Genomic DNA, 13,071 nt, shown 5'->3' on the forward strand with positions numbered 1-13,071 from the left:
AACAAGGACAAGCAAAGGGAACTGTGAAAGTCTATAAGCAGCTACAACAAAGGGAAGAGAAGATAGCGTGCGACATGGCACTACTAGGGGCAGATTAGGACGCCCTGTCCGGTCAGCACCAGAGGTGAAAGTGAGTTTGTATTCTTTGACCAAGAGAAAGACTCTTGCTTGGCCACAACAAAGCCCTGATAACTCCACGCTCCCTTTCACACGGCGTTTCCAATCTTTCTCTCTCTGTCCTGGAGCTCACTATGTGGACCAGGTTTGAACTCACCCCTCCTGCCTCCGCCTTCCCAGTGCTGGAATTAAGGACATTCTCCACCATGCCCCACGAGGTATTTTGAACATTGAAGGACACTTACAATGATTTCTTTCCCTTTTTGTTCCCAAGGAAATTCGAGACAGGGTCCATACAGTGGGATAGTCTTTCTGTACCCTGTGAATATGTGTTGTTCTCATTGGTTGATAAAGTTGTTTGGCCTATGGCATGGTAGGATAGATCCAGGTAGGAAATCCAAGCAGAGTAACAGTAGAAGAGGGTGGAGTCGAGGAGATGCCAGACAGCTGCCGAGGGAAACAAGACATGCTTGTTTAAGGTAACAAGTCATGAACCTCATGGCAAAGCACAGATTTTTTTAAAAATGGGTTAATTTAAATGTAAGAGCTAGCTAATAATAAGCCTGAGACATTGGGTAAGCATCTATAAGTAATATTAACCTTCTGAGTGGGTATTGGGAACTGGCAGTCAGGAGAGAAATCTCCAGTTACAGGTCCATCCTCAGTGGCCTCCACACCTGCTAAGGCCTGTCACCTGTCTAGCTACCTAACAATTTTGGATGTGTGTGTATGTTGTAAATGTTATCTGCCAAACCTGAAGAACAATGTTAGCGTTAGGATCCTTGATCATTATGTCCAAAATTCATGTTTATAATCAGAAAGTGTTCCTATGGCATATGTCATGAAAAGTTATACAACACTGATGTGTACAGCATGCTATTAAATATTTTGTTCCTTTGACTCCAGTCTGAGCTTTTTTCATGTAGAAAACTGTGATGCTCTGTGTCCTCTCTGGGTTCAGTATTATTTATGGTTTTGGTGGGGTATTTTTTCTTTCTTTCTTTCTTTTTTTTTTTTTTTGGTTTTCGAGACAGTTTCTCTGTAGCCTTGGAGTCTGCCCTGGAACTAGCTCTTATAGACCAGGCTGGCCTCAAATTCACAGAGATCTACTTGCCTCTGACTCCCAAGTGCTGGGATTAAAGGCGTGCACCAACACCACACAGCTTGTTTTTTCTTTTTTTAATTTATTTATTCTAAGTGTCTTTCACATCATGTGTCTTGATTCCATTCATTACCCATCCTTTGCATCTGCCCTCCATCCCTGCACTCTCCCCCAATAAAACAAAACTCAAGAGAAAAAAAAAAGGAAAAAAATAAAAAGGGAAGGAATTAAAAATCTTGCCATGGAACCTGCAGTGTGACCCAACAAATCAAACTGTATACACTTTTGTCCATACAGCTCTATTTGCAACTGTTCATTGGTCCGCTTCGAGGCCCCTGGTCTCCACTACACAATCGATGCAAGACCCTCACTAAGACTCTTCCTGGACATCTCCGTTGCTGCCCTGTGCAGTGGAGATCTGCAGCTTTGGGTCTGCGGGTCAGGCTCAAGCAGATCATAGATGGGGTGGATGTTGGGGCACACCAAGTGGTAACCCTCTGTCTGGGCCTGGACAGCTTTAGGGTTGGTCTGCCAGATAGGAAGTGGGGACAGCTCTCCCATTGCCAGAGTTCCGGCGCTGGCTCTGCCACATCTGCACTAATGGTGTTAACTCTGTAATGTTGCCCTGGCAAGGTGCCATGCCTGTTCCCCCCGAGCGCCGCAGCTGGTGGGGGTCAGGGATGGCTCTCCCACTCCTATGACCGCAGGGCCATCAGTCCCACCTGCCCCGGGTGTTGATTTAGGGGGAGGGTATCTCTCCCCAGTCCATGTTGCTATGTTGCAGATGGGGGTGGGGCTAGTTTGCCGGACCAAGTGCAGGGCTCACTTCCCCGCGTGCGGCTGCTGATCACGGGGTCAGCTCCCCCACCGTGCCAGCCCGCTCCCTAGCTCTCTCCTCTCTTCAGATCTGCCTCTGTCCATAGGACCTGAACCATTCTGTCTGTCTGTCTGTCTGTCTCTCTCCCATAACACACCATGTGGTACCTCTGTCCATAGGACCTGAACCATTCTGTCTGTCTATCTGTCTCTCTCCCATAACACACCATGTCATACCTCTGTCCATAGGACCTGAACCATTCGTACCTCTGCCCACTCTGGAGCTACAAGGCACCAGGAAGGTCCATGTTTTCTCCTCGGTGCCCAGGGTGGGCAGCCCTAGGCCTGGGCGTGGGTCTCCCCATCTCGCTCAAGTCGCTGTGACTCTGGGCGGGACCAGGTTTCCACATCACAGGGAGATTATTATAGGACCCAGGTCCTCTGCAAGAACGAGTGCTCTCAACCACTGAGTCATCTCTCCAGCCCAAGGAATGTTGACCTTTTTCTTATTCCCTTACCCCTACCTCTTACGGCCTCATCTGCTGCATCTTTGAGCCTATTGCTCCTTAGTGCTATAACTACCTCAAATAAGATTACTGGGTGGCCTCTTTATCTGAAGATTTTTACTTGGGGCATACCTTGTGAATTTCCTAGAAGATTTACTCTGACTTGACTTCCCAGCTCCTTCTGATAATAAGACTTCTCCATTAGCCCATAATCTATTTTTAAAAGGGGGCAGTAACCTCATTGTCAGCTCTTTTCATATGACAATAAAAGGCACACATTCAACCCTGCAAAAGCCACTACCTCAGTACCTACATTCCCTAAGCTAACTGGGCCCCTGTCTTTCCTAGGCCTGCTGGTGAGGTTGTGCTAGTGTTCTACCTGACAATCAGCTTTGTCTCTTGTGGTTGGCTTGACAATGGGAGCAGATATGGAAACTCCTCCCAGCTTCTGCCACAGGCCTCTAGATCCGCGGCCAGTCTTTGCCATCGTTCCCAAGCAACAAGCAGCAGCCAGACAGGCATCACCCCTATCTGTAGGAATTCTCTCGAGTGAGCAAGGTTAGACAGGAGTTAGCTAGATGAAAGGAGTTACGTGGAAGGCACATGAGGGACCATTCCCCTATTTTTTTTTTTTGTTTTTTGTTTTTTTGTTTTTTGAGACAGGGTTTCTCTGTAGCTTTGGAGCCTGTCCTGGAACTAGCTCTTAGAGACCAGGCTGGCCTCAAACTCACAGAGATCCGCCTGCCTCTGCCTCCCGAGTGCTGGGATTAAAGGCGTGCACCACTACCACCTGGCTTCCCCTATTTTTTTATACATAGAGCATAGTCTCCTCTCTGGTTGTATCCAGGGAACATGCATAGGGGGGCATGCAGACTCCTCAGGATGTGCTCAAAAGTGACTATCTTACTTAGGGCTTCTGTTGCTGTGAAGAGACACCAGGAACACAGCAACTCTTATAAGGGAAACACATTTAATTAGGGTGGCTTATATTCTCAGAGGTTTAGCTTATGATCATCGTGGTGCAACATGGTAGCCTGCAGGCAGACATGGTGCTGGTGATCTCAAAGCCCACTCCCATAATGAGACACTTCCTCCACCCCTACTCGAATGAGGCCTTACCTCCTAATAGTGCTACTTCCTTTGGGGGCCATTTTCTTTCAAACCACCACAGTGACCAATCTTCATAACACACAAAGAAAGAAAGAAAGAAAGAAAGAAAGAAAGAAAGAAAGAAAGAAAGAAAGAAAGAAAGAAAGAGAAAATGCGAAATTGGTGTTTCCTTAAGAAAAGCTGGACAAAACTACATGTGTGTTTCTACAACACTTAAACATCATGTCTGAACCCTGGATCCTGACTTAGGGTGCTGTGGTGGTTTGAATGGGAACCTCCCTAGGCTCATGTGTTTGACTGCTCGGTCCCAGTTGGTAGAGTTATTTTGGAAAGATTAGGAGGTATGGCCTTGCTAGAGGAAGTACGTCACTGGGGCCATGCTTGGAGAGCAAAAGAGACACACCCGACTCTCTGCCTCCTGATTGCAATTCAAGATGTGAGCTCTCAGCTGCTGCCCCAGCCCGCCATGGACTCCAACCCTCTGAAGTTTACATCCAAAATAAATTCTTTCTCCTGTAAGTTGCCTCGGTCATGGTGTTTCATCACAGCGATAGAAAAGTGACCAGTACGGCCGGCCAGCCTTACAGGTCTTTAACTGTTTGAGGTAGGAGTGAAGGTCAGTGCACGCGAGAAACCCTGACTCTGGAATCGGATTGCAGCCTCAGGCAGGAATTGAGCAAGAATTCTAGCACAATTATCTGCTGCCAAAGGCCTTTCTGCCCTTGAGCCGTAAAATTGCCACAAACCTGCACTTTTCTAGAACTTTCACCAGAGACCCACCCACCTCCAGGGAAAGGACGCGCCAAGCCCCTTGTGCGGCACTGGTGTCTTCGGCTTTCACTTTGTAAGGTTGTCAGTTCTTCCAGGGCAGCTCCGGAACCACGTCCCAGGAGAGGAGAGAAAAGACTTCTTAGCAGACTTTTGAGGTTTGAGAGTCACTGCCAGGATGTATGCAGCTGTTATGACAACCGATGCTTAGGATCCCTCAAGGAGATCGCAGCCGTGCTTGGGAAAGCCTTCCTTTCTCACCTGCTCTCACTTGGGGTTCGTGCGTCATCCTTTGCTCTGTGCTGAGTCCTCGCATAGCTCCAGGAACTTAGACCTGACTCAGGGTGGTAAGGAATGAAAGAAAAAAAAAAAATGACGAACACAGACAGACACACAGAAAAGCTGGGATCAGGTGGTCTGGATTGTCTGATAAAACCAGACTACCCTGGAGGCTCAGTGTGTTCCTTACATAGAGTTGAACAGAGAATGGGGTTATTGCATACAGCCAAATAAGAAGGCAGGCTTTATGGTATGCAGAAGCCAAGTCTAGCTAATCGAAGGTGGGAGCAGAGCGGTCTCTGTTGGGGAGCAACATTCAGGCTGGAATGGAGAGGGAGAAAGCTATGGGGGGCATTTTCTGTACATGCTGTGAACATTCACGCAAACGTCAGCAAAAGCCTTTGCCATTCCTCTGAGCCTCGTGGCGGGAGGGGTGGGGTGGGGGGACATTTCCCCATGAGTCTTGGTCACGCACATATCCACAGCACACATTTTCTCAGGACTTCACTCGCTTGGGGCTTGAGGGTTAAAAGAAAGACGCTTGGAAGTGTAGGAGCCAAGGAAGCCTATACTCAAGGATCTTTTGTAGGGACTGGAGAGAGGGCTTCCAGGTAAAGAGCATGCTCACTGCTCCTGCAGTGGGGGTGGAGGGAGGGCTCCCAGGTAGAGCATGCTCACTGCTCCTGCAATGGGGGTGGAGGGAGGGCTCCCAGGTAGAGCATGCTCACTGCTCCTGCAGTGGGGGTGGACAGAGGGCTCCCAGGTAGAGCGTGCTCACTGCTCCTGCAGAGGACTCAGTCTTGGTTCCCAGCACCCACATGAAAACTCACAACCAGGTGCAACTCCAGTTCTAGGGGAATCCAAGGTCATCTTCTGATCTTCTCGGGCACCAGGGATGTACATGGTGCACATGCATACGTGCAGGTAAAATACATGTCCACATAGAATAAATACATTTTTAAAATATACATATCTTTAAAAACTTTCAAACCCATAATGCTGGTTAGTCCTGAAATTCAGCACCAAGCCATAAATCTCTAGGTCCCTAAAACTTAGGGCAATGGTTCTCAACCTGAGGGTCACGACTCCTTTGGCACGCCTGAGCCTCTCTCTCCACAACTGTTCACATTACAGCTAATAACAGTAGCACAATCACAGCTATGAAGTGTTGATGAAGATGATTTTGTGGTTGGGGTCATCACAACATGAGGAACTGTTTTAAAGGGTAGCAGCGTTAGGAAGGCTGAGAACAACTGGTCTAGGAGAAGTCCCTGGGGCTCCTGTCAATGGAGTTGTATCCCTGTCTCTTCAGCAATGACACTTGAAAAATAATTTTTTTTCTTTATCTGCACTTCACTGTGCCTTTTGGTTTGCTGAGGACAGGCTGTTAAGACCCGGCTTATCAGAGGTGCCAGGAACCAGGCTCGCCCCCTAGAGGCTGTGTAAATGCAAAGTCAAGAATTACCAGACAGGTTGCTAGACATAGGCCTTAGTGGGAAGGGTGTGGGCATCTATGAAAGAAACCCCGTGGTTCCATACCCAGAATCAGAGAATGTGGGCAAAGTGGCACACCTCAGGGTCTCAGCACTTGGTAGGTAGGGGCAGAAGGATCAGGAAGCCAAATTCATCCACAGCTACATAGACACATTTCTCGTTCAAGGCCAGGCTAGGGCCCTGTCATAAAAAAAGAATTGACTGAGGAATGAAATGAACAACAGAGGCCCCGACCTGAGCAAATTAAACATAATAAACCTTTAAAAAGTGAAAAGTGGAAAAAACATTTCTTTAAAAAGAGAATTAACAGGAAAAAATATCCTTTAAGTACTAAGGAATTGATAGTAGAGAACAAACTGGTACACTTATACTATCAGAATGATTTATTAAGCTTCCAAATTTCAGGCCTGGGATACAAGAAGATTGCACCAAAAACTCTTTAGTCAAGTACTAGGTCCATACTGAAAAGTATGTCATCAAGTCTCCATGCCCACGATTTGCTACGAAATCAGCGTGTCCAATCTATCACCCCTAAAAACACGAAATAAGATACTGTGTTAGTACAGATATGACCGAGGAGACCGGAAAGACTCTGAATGGTTAAAAGCTATTCTGCCGGAGGACCTGTTTTGGATTCCCAGCACCCATATGGCATTCACGCGGCTATAACCACAGTTCCAGAAAACCCAAAGACCTCTTCTAGCCCCCATGGAACCCAGAGATACACAAGGTACTGACATATATGTGGGAAAAACATCCACACATACCCTAATTAAATTATGCGTGTATATGTGCACAGCTATATCCAACTAATATTAAAAATAGTTCAGCAATGATTGCACACAAAAATATGCACGTGGAGCCAGTCCACCTTTCAAAGAGAGTGACTAACAGTGGTAACCCCCACTTCCACCCCAGAGGAACCAGCCTCCCAAGAGAGTCCCCAAAGCAAAGTCAGGAAGGGCTGGCAAGGCAAGAGACTTAGGAGTTGACCTATTTGGGTTTAGAAGAATCACCCAAGCCGGGCAGTGGTGGCGCATGCTTTTAATCCCAGCACTTGAGAGGCAGATGCAGGTGGATCTCTGTGAGTTTGAAGCCAGTCTGGTCTATGAAGCAAGTTCCAGGATACCCAGAGATGTTACACACAGAGAAAGCCTGTCTCAAAAAAACAAAAGAAAAGAAAAGAAGGAAGGAAGGAAGGAAGGAAGGAAGGAAGGAAGGAAGGAAGGAAGGAAGGAAGGAAAAAAGAATCACCTGATCCCAGGGCATTTTAAATTTTCCTTCTGGAACAAGCATCATCCACATCCATTCCTCCCTGTGACCTCAGTGTGAGAAGCCACCCTGCCACTGTCACAGCACTGTATCCACCCACTGAATGAGCTGTTTCCGTCATCAAAGCTGCTGGAGCCCTGACTTTGTGTGATGGATAGCAGTGGGTAGATGCAAAGGCCCCGTGGCCACGCCCCCCCCCAAGGCAAACTTCTCCCCTGACAATATAGGCAGTGGTCTCAGCTTCTTTCTTTTTTTTCACCCCGCTGGGTTTTCAAAGCGCTCCATCGCTTCAAGCTAAAAGTCAAGACTGGGAGCTGCTTCAGCTTGAGGTGGCCCAGGACTCCACCCACTACAGTTCGCCTGGTGTGTCCATCCACTCCCTGCTCCTGAGTGGCAACAAAGCACTGGCCTGCTCCAAATGCAGAAGCAACCAAGCCCCAGCAGCCAAGCCCTTGGTCTGGGGACTCGCCAGCACCACATTGTCAGTCCGAAGGCTTCAGAGTGGCCAAGCAGGCCTGATTCTCTCTAGTCCGCTCCTGGAGAGACCAGTGAACAGCTTAAACAACTGATTGGCTCTGCCTTCAGGGCTCTGCCCTGCCCTGGCTGCCCTGCAGCCTTTACTGAGACACCCACCACAGTACACAATCTGAGGGAGGGTCCAGAAGGAATGAGGAAAGCAAGCAAAAAGAGGTGCCAGCTCCATTGAGAGCCAAAGGCCTGAAACAGTGACTTTCATCAGGGTCTGAGAATTAAACTCATCTGAGGCCTTCCCAATAAATCAGAAGGATGGCTCTGAAGGGATGGACCCAAGGGGCCCATGTCCTGTAGAGAAAGGGTCACAGACTGCCATTCCTAACGGTATCCTTCCACGGGAAGAGTCTTAAAATGCTGGCACAGGTCTCAAGGTCCAACTTCTGAGTAGGCATCCTTTCTCTCAAAGGATTTCCAGACACTGGACCAAAGGATTTTCTGTGGCAATAGTTGTGTTATAACACGTAAAGCTTGCCTGAGGATCAGAGTCTGGAGGACAGACTTTCAAAAAGACCATCTTTTTGAAGGGACTTCAGGAGTGGGGTGTCCTCTAGGGACCTCATCTTAGGCCAGTGGTTACAGGCAAAGCCCAGGGTAATGGGAGACTCACCAGCGTGATGTCCCAGGAAATTCCTAGAGGGATGATGGACACAGTCTCGGGAGGGCCAGCCAGGAGACACAGGAGAGAGAAAGGGAGGGTGCCCTATAGGAGGTGTCTAGGAGAACTTTAGATTTCAGCAGACTGTTGCCCTGGCCAGAAACCACAGCCCCGGGGCCTTAATGAGGCTCTTTAATCTTCTTGAGGCACAAAAATGGCGTTTATATAACTCAGGCTGCCTATGGGAAAGCTCGGCTTCCACGGGTCACTCTGGAATCTTGAACGGGTCTTGTGAGGAGATTGTTCACGCTTGGTCAGTGTGACTGGGTCGCCCCAGAGTGTGGGATCCCACCACTCTGTCCTCAGCTTTCTTTTCTCCATCTTTGGCTGTTTTCTTGTGGTCTCCTTAGTGCTCTCATCCTGAGCAAGCATCTGTATGTTTCCTCTGGGCACTCTGAGGTCTGACTTCAGACAGTTGTCTTTGGTTGACAGCTCTAAGGCCTGGGCCTTTTTCTTGTCCGGCAGACTTGCTCCTCCCCCAGGCACAGGGCCCAGTTCCCTCAGTTTTCTCTGGAGGAAAGCCTTTTCTCTCGAGAACTGGTACTGAGCCTCCCTTTCCCTAGCTCTCTTATTCTTTGTTTTCTCCCTCTTTGGTGCCTGTACTTCCTCCTCCTGGCCCCCCTCCACACAACACCAGGACAACATTTCCTGTGCTGGTGGCCTTGATCTCAGGTGGATCTTTCTTCCCTCCAGGACATGCCCTTCAAGATTATCAGTTAGTTTGGGGTATAGGGAAACCATTTGTAGGCCTCTCCTTGGTGACACAATGCCATAGTTTAAGATTATGTCCTTCCACAAGTCCTGGTGGCCCTGACCTTGTGGGATTTGAGGTTTTTCTGCTTGATTATTTCCATGATTAGGAAAGGCCGTCGTCCTCCCTTTTCCCTGAATGTCTATCTGTGCTGTGGCCTCAGGATTTTTCTCTGTCCACGCCTCCTTTGGATTTGGAAGGGAGCTTCTTCTGGTCCCTAACTCCAGACGTTTAGTGATGGAGCCACTTTGTAACATCTCTGTGATGAGGGATGCAGAAAAGTCCTCAGTGGCACGGTCCCAGCACTCGGCAGCAGAGCTTGGGTGGTGGGGGTGATGGTGTTCGCCTTTCCTTGGTTTCTGGGAAAGGGGAAGTGACTCTGTTTGGCTTCTACTCTTGGATTGGGACCTCCGGAGGTTTTTCACTTCCTGAACAGGATGTGCCCCAGCGCTTGGCCAAATCGTAGAACTGCTCCATCTTTGGGTCCTTTCAGTTGCCTCCAGTCTCCTGTGTGAGCCAAGCTCTTGGCCCTTCATTTTCCCTGTCACGCTCCTGGGGACAGGGCTTTGTCCCTGATGGATCCCGCACTATCTCTCTATAAGATCTCTCAGCCCTATCGGTCTACAAGATAAATACACTTCCAAGTTCACCAGCCTCTGCCACCTGCATTCCGCTGTTGCCCTAGGTTTGGAGAAAGTGAACTCTCTTTAGTCACTACTTTAGCTACCTTGCCTGTCTATGATGCAATGGGCGGGGCTAGAGGAAAAGTGGCTGTGACCTGGGCTGACCTCCATAAGCAGGGAAGCCTTGGGCCCTGTGTCTGCTGGTGTTAGGAGTGTCAGTGTCTAGGAAGATGTGGTTCACGGAGGGCACAGACATGGTGTGGCCAGGCGAGAAGTGAGCTCTGCCAGGCAGATCACTGGGTGTGAAGGAGTTCTCTGGGGAGTCACGGGATGGTTGGCTTGGCCTGGCTTGTTAGGGCTGCCAACTCGGAGGCTTTGACCCTAAGAAGGATCAGAAGACCCTGAATGTAAAAGGGCTTGCCACACAAACCTGAAAACCTGAGTTAGTTCTCAGGAGCTCTCAGAGGTAGGCGGAAACCAACACTTGGAAGTTGTTTATCCTTTAATCTCTGTGCTCCTGGATTCTCATACTCTCCACCCTATAGTATTTTGGGTTTTTTGTTTTGGGTCTTTGGTTTTTCGAGACAGGGTTTCTCTGTAGCTTTGGAGTCAGTCCTGGAACTAGCCTCTTATAGATCAGGTTGGCTTCGAACTCACAGAGATCCTCCTGCCTCTGCCTGCCGGGAGCTGGGATTAAAGGCGTGTGCCACCACTGCCTGGCTTTCCACCCTATAGTATTAATAATGGTAAAAGTTAGATAAGACAAAACAACACTGATCGCACCTGTGTGGAAACGAGCCTGGAGAAAAAGACACGGTTTGCTATTCCCAGCATGCTGACTGCAAAGGGACAGGAAGAACTGGAAGGACTCCTGGCAGCTGCTGGAATCACGTCATTGGCAGGACATTTTCATAGCTTTCCTCTTGGGCCAGCACCTCCTGTTTTCCCTTCTCTGTGGAGTGGGGAAGAGTAGTTGAAATCTGTTTTAGGGTCAAGAATGTTTCCCCCTAGTAAGTTTCTCTCTGATTGGTGAACCTGGGGCATTTCACGTCCTTTGAGAGCTTTGGGTGCCATCTGATGGCCAGCATTGTCACAGAGGAAGATTTTTTGGGATCAGTTCAATCATTGGGGGCTACACCAACTGAGACAAAAGAACAAGAGTGTTAAGCAGATTTCTGGTGTGATTAATGTAACCACCAAATATGGAATCTTAGTCTGGCGGTGGTGGCCCATGCTTTTAAACCCAGCACTCAGGAGGCAGAGGCAGAAGGCTCTCTCTCTCTGTGAGTTCGAGGCCACCTGGTCTAAAGAGCGAGTTCCAGGACAGGCAAGGCTACCTGGTGAGATGCTGTCTCAAGACAAAAACTAATGATAATGTTGTCCTCTTTTTACATTGTTCTACCTTTTAAACCACAGCTGTCCGAATCAACCATTGCAACTCCCACTCAGCAGCAGTCTGGCTGAAAGAGCCGCAGCCTGAAGGAATTCTGTTCCTTCAGGCACCGACTCTCAAAGCTCAGAAGCGAATTTATCTAAATCTCTGTCCCTCTAAAAAACTCAAGATTCAAAGGTAGAGGTGGAATCCTGCTCCCCAGAGAGGCTGAAGAGCAACCAGCTCACCTAGCTCACCTCCTCCCCTGGCGTCTCTCCAGAAGCCCTCCTGCTTCTCCTCACCCTACTTAAAAACCCTTCCCCACCTGACTGCTCCCTACAACTTCCTGTCAGCCTCCTGACCGCAGGTGGATTTTATTTAATCAAACACTTCTTTGTGTTTAATTAAACATTAAATAAATGTTCTAGAGCACAAACAAAAGTAGCACACCTCAAAATAATATTCTACAACACAAAAATATGGAGTCTTGGGCCTGGAAAGAGGGTTAAGACTGGGGTTCAGTGGTTAAGACTGCTCTGTCCGAAATGGCGACTAGTTGCCACGTTAACCTAGAGTTGGTTTCCTCCAGAAATTGATGAGTCTGACACTCAGATGTTAATTCTAGAAACTGAGGCTGACAAAGCCAACCTTTTTATAGGATTTCCAAGAGAGATAACCTAAACTTGAAGTCGAAATGGTCCCTAATGTCTCTGATCAGATTCTCAAGAATCCTGTGTACTCTCAAAATGTCAATTTCAAGTTTAGTTCTAGAACTATTCTGTATGAAGATGAGGCAGGCAAGCACTGTTACAGCAGAACTAATGGAGGCAACATGTGCTCTCTCTCTCTCTCTCTGGCGTGAATGCATGTGCACTCTTGCTCTCGCTCACTTTGTCTTTTTGCCAAACAAGCCATCATATGAGAAAATACATTTTTCCTATCTTCCTGCCAAAAGTTTCCTTCAGTACTTTCTGATCATTTTTCATTCCGGCTCCTATGTAAATGTATTTTATTACATTTATTTATGCAGCTCTGTGAATATGGGTGGTCAGAGAAAAACTATCAAGAATCAGTTTTCTTCTACCATGTGGGACCCGGGAATTGAAGCTATGTTCATAGGCTTTACCTGCTAAGCCAGCTCATCAACCCAATCCCCACCTCTTTTAATATTGTTACTACTGTCTGGATGGAACCAAACTCGAAACCGTGTGGGGTTTTAATAAGTTCTTTTAAATTAAAATGCCAGAAGTGGTGGTGCTCACCTTTAATCTCAGCACTTGGGAGGCAGAGTCAGCAGATCTCTGAGTTTGAGGCCAGCCTTGTCCAATCAGGGCTTCACAGTGAGCCTGTGGCAGTTGGGATAACAATGCCCCCCCCCCATAGGTTCATATAGTTGAATTCTGGATCATCAGGGAGTGTCACCTCTTGAGAGGGATTCAGAGGTGCTACCTTGTTGGAGTAGGTATGGCCTTAGGAAATGTGTCACTGGAGATGGGCTTTGAGGTTTCACAAGCTCAAGCCAGACCCAGTGTCTCTCTTTTCCTGCTGCCTACGGAGCCAGATGTTGAACTCCCAGCTACTTCTCCAGCACTTTTCAGCCTGTGTGCTGCCAGACTACCCACCATGATGACAGTGGACTAAACTTCTGGAACAGTACGCGAGCCCCAGTTAA

This window comes from Alexandromys fortis, unplaced genomic scaffold (assembly GCF_014885135.2).
Source record: "Alexandromys fortis isolate MF-2015 unplaced genomic scaffold, M_Fortis_MF-2015_v1.1 scaffold_122, whole genome shotgun sequence".
In the NCBI taxonomy this organism is placed as follows: Eukaryota; Metazoa; Chordata; class Mammalia; order Rodentia; family Cricetidae; genus Alexandromys; species Alexandromys fortis.